At 42.4% G+C, this 4492-nt stretch overlaps 1 pseudogene; it reads left to right on the forward strand.

The window, feature by feature from the left end:
* The first annotated feature begins 1301 nt into the window (after positions 1 to 1301).
* On the forward strand, positions 1302 to 2233 carry LOC119857630 (annotated as a pseudogene).
* The last annotated feature ends 2259 nt before the right edge of the window (positions 2234 to 4492 follow it).

Raw genomic sequence — 4492 nt, forward strand, 5'->3', positions numbered from 1 at the left:
TGGATACAATTAACTTAGGCTTGAATAGAGCCTGGGAGTGGATGGGTCATTACACAAAGTAAAACTATTTCCCCATGTTTATTCCCCCCTCCACCCCCCACTTTTCCTCAGATGTTCTTGTCAACTGCTGGAAATGGCCCACCTTGATTATCACTACAAAAGGTTTTCTCCCCCCGCCCCCCCGGCTCTCCTGCTGGTAATAGCTCATCTAAAGTGATCACTCTCCTTACAGTGTGTATGGTAACACCCATTGTTTCATGTTCTCTGTGTATATAAATCTCCCCACTGTATTTTCCATTGAATGCATCTGATGAAGTGAGCTGTAGCTCACGAAAGCTTATGGTCAAATAAATTTGTTAGTCTCTAAGGTGCCAGAAGTACTCCTTTTCTTTTTGTGAATACAGACTAACACGGCTGCTTCTCTGAAACCTGTCAAGGTGGCTTTGGTTCACTGACTGCGTTAATTAGGTGTTATGGCTCTCTAGCTCAGGTATTCCCAGTTGCTTCAGGAGTCATGTGCCTTAGATCACACATCTCAGTATAAAACTTCTCGCATGCTCCAAACTGGCAGTTTCTATTGATGGGGAAATGCCACCACATCTCTCTCTGTCTTCTCAGCAGGTATGTGCTATTGTCCTGAATTACAGTCTCACACACACACACACACACACACACACAGACACCATGGGGATCAGCAGGTATTGAACTCCAGACCTCCAGTACCGAAAGCCTCAGCCCGAACTCCGACCCCTTCAGCTAAAGGAGCGATCTCCTTGGTTGGAAAAAATAGGCAATTACCTAGTCACTGAAGCCAGGGCTTCCCATGATGTCTCTGGGTTTTCATACAGGCTCCAGTAAATGCCAAAAAGCTTAATGAGCACAGTGAGCAACTTTACCCCATACGGACATGCCAAGCCACAGAGCTCCCCTTGCCCAAAGAAACTCCTTTACTCTTACCCCTTCTTTAGCGAAGGAATAATCCCTTCAGACTGATTCTCTCCCAGCAGAGTCACAAGTCACTGTTTTCTGTTTGGAGTAGTGAACAGGAGTGCTTGTGTGGGGGGCATGAAAACCTGCCTGTCATTGTATTTGCACAGAGTGTACATTTTATCGAACACCTGGAATGACCAGCTGTGAACATCTGTCTCTGTGGACTAAGCCCTTCCCGGAGCAGATAGTGATGTTCATTAAGAAACTGATCTCCGTTTATCTTCACTTCTTTCATTACAGAGAAGGGGCAGGTTTTCCGCACCATTCACCTGCCAATATCTCTATAGCTGCCTGATCTCTGTTAAGAGGAGATGGAAAAGCGAAATCACTCGGAAGCAACTTAGTTCATTCTCTCAGGACTGACGGATTGTCTGGAGCTTCAGGTCCCCCTGTGTGTGGTGTTCCTACTGATTTATGGTATCACCCTGGTGGGGAATGGGGAGATGATCTTGTTAATTACATTTGGTGCTCAACCGAACACCCCCATGTACTTTCTCCTCAGGAATTTCTGTGACCTCTGCCTTTCCTTGACAATTTCCCCTAAAATGCTGCTGAATTTCTTAGCTGAGAGGAAAAACATTTCTTACATGGCCTGTGCTGTGCAAATGTCTCTGTCTATCACTTTTGCAGATTCTGTGTGCTTCTTGCTGACTGTCATGGCATATGACCTTTATGTGGCCATCTGTACCCACTGCTCTATACGGTTACCATGTCCAGGCAACTTTGTAAACAGCTGGTGGCTGGGGTGTACGCTGTGGGGTTGGTGGATTCACTAATACTCACATGTCTTACATTTCAGCTGTCATTCCGCAGCTCCAACATCCTCAATCATTTCTTCTGTGACATCCCCCTGCTGCTGGCGCTCTCCTGTTCTGACACCCACATCAATGAGATTTATGATGTTTGCTTTCATGTTGTGATTACAGGGAGCAGCTTCGTGGCCATCCTCCTCTCCAATGTCTATATCACCTCCACCATCCTGCAGATAAGCTCTGCTGAGGGCTGTCGCTAAGCCTTCTCCACCTGCTCTTTGCACTTGACTGCAGTGGTCCTTTTTTATGTCACCCAACTCTTCCTGTATTTACGTCCCACCTCAAGCTATTCCATGGATACGGACAAAATAGTCTCAGTGTTTTACATGCTAGTGATCCCCATGTTGAATCCCCTCATCTACAGCCTGAGGAACATGTAGGTTAAGGACACCCTGAGGAGAGCAATGAATAAACTCCTAAAAAAATCTTGAATCTGTTTAACTCAGTACTGGTTTAGTGATGGGGAAACAGGTAAATTCAATTCCCATCCCATTGCAATATAATTTTGCAGAGCCCGTGGGAGTATTTTTCATTATTATATTGTTATTATTAATTTGTTTGTATTCCAACGAGGCCTGCAGGCCCCAACTAAAATCAGGGTTTTATTAGGCTATTACCCCATCAAAATTCCAGGAGGCACTTGCTTCAGATGTGTGAATATTTGTGACGTGCGTCTGTAGACGTGATCAATGAAATTGTTTTTAAATTGTTCACTTTATTAATATAACTTCAAAAATAAAGTTTTATGAATGAAACTACATTCATTCATAAAACCAAGTACCCCAATAACTGGCTAATTGAATTTCACTTTCAATCCAATTGCTGCTTAAATCGCTGAAACTTACACTGTTTCAACATTGTAACTTCTGCTCACTGTTTGTCATACCTTACACTTGTCCATATTTGAACTCAAACTCCATTTTAACTTGTCCCAAACTCCATTTTAAAATGCTCACTCCATTTTGTAAAAGCTTGTTGCAACCTTCATTTTTGCCAAACCCTGCTGTAATCTTATTAATGTAGTTTAGATGTGTGAATGAGGTATGTATGGGTGATGGAATCAACCTCCAGCCCCAGACTGTCCTGATGAAATAAAGTGTAAACACCAATGGCTGAAGATAAAGACAAGAGCCCTGACAAAGCAAGAAGAGTCCAATCGAAAAAAAAAAGAACAAAAGTACAATTGAAGAAACATCAAAGCCAGGTCCTAGGCTGAAAGTCATGTCTGCAATTGACGGGTGATCAATCACACCAAACCCAGAGGCAGCGTGACACATCAAGACCTATAGACTCTGGATTCAAACTAAAGCCTACAAAAAGGATGGGTGAGATGGAAGACTTTGGAGGGTAACATTCTGCTGCCAACATGGAAGGGCATCGGTGCATGCCCAACAGAGACCCAGTTCTTCCTTGTGCCTGGCTTTTCTGGCCAGTTAGCCGCCAAAAGCTATAAACCCAAGCCATGAACTCAAGCTACATTCAGGACTTGTAACGATCTAGCAGCTGCAGAAGATTTGATGAGTGTGTGTGTGTATACATAGGTATTAGATATTAGTTATTGGTCATAAATCAAATTGTGTTATAATACACGTGACATCTTGTCTTGTCCCTGAAACAATCCTGTGTAGTTTTGTCTGCATAACACTTTGAAAGCATAGATGTATTTGTATTAGGAAAGAAGAAGGGGGAATCAAATCTATCTCCTTCTGCTTTGTAGTGGGTTTGGTTTCGTTATGAAGTTGCAAGTATGAATTGTGTAATTTCTACGGCTGAAACAATGGGAGTTTTGCACACCCTCCTGATCCTCTGCAGCCCTTTACATCCTCTGTGGGGTTGTTGTATAGATTGTCACCTGGTTTGTATCCATGCATGTGGAGGAGAAAGGTAATTTTCATCACCATGGCCTTTATTTTAAGTTAAGGGAGCAACAAAACAAGTAGGAACAATATCCATAAGTAACATATCCAAAAGAGAACATGGTTTGTGTGCATCCTCTGTGAGAATCTGCACTGAACTGTATATAAAGTAATATGGAAAGGGTGAGTTTTCTCTAGAACATAAATTAAACAGAAAGAAAAAGTCATATCAGACAGTAGATGTTTATATCACATCAGCAGGTTAGCTACGAGGTCTTACTCTTAGTTCTGCGAGTAAGTCCTATGAACTCTGAAGAATAGGGATTCTGGGAATTGTACAGAATGAGAAATGGATAGAGTTAGGCCAATAGCTGATTTTTGAGTTCATGGATGGTTTGAAAACATTGAAAAACAAATTCAGTTCAACCTGAACCAAATCTGAAAATTCCTTAAATGTTTGGCAAATTGAAAACATTGACAGAAATGTCCTGTGGGGTCAAAGGAACTATTTAGCATGACCAGAAATGGAACATTTCCTTTCCTTCCTGGATACTTTTCGATATAAATGCAAAGACAATGTAGGACCACACTGACAAAATGAATGGAAATGGAAGAGACAGTGATGGTGCTGCTTCCCTTGTAGACTTTAACTCAGTGATTAGATCACTACTGTGGAAAGTGGGAGATCCCAGTCAATCCCCCCTCTGTCTGATGGGGAGAAGTAATTTGAAAGTGGGTTTCCCACGTTTCTGGACAGTGTCCTGGCGACTGGGCTATGTTCTGTCCTGCATCATTCTTAGGACTGGTCTACGCTACTGCTGTAAATTGATTTAA

This window comes from Dermochelys coriacea, chromosome 6, assembly GCF_009764565.3.
Source record: "Dermochelys coriacea isolate rDerCor1 chromosome 6, rDerCor1.pri.v4, whole genome shotgun sequence".
NCBI classification, from domain to species: domain Eukaryota; kingdom Metazoa; phylum Chordata; order Testudines; family Dermochelyidae; genus Dermochelys; species Dermochelys coriacea.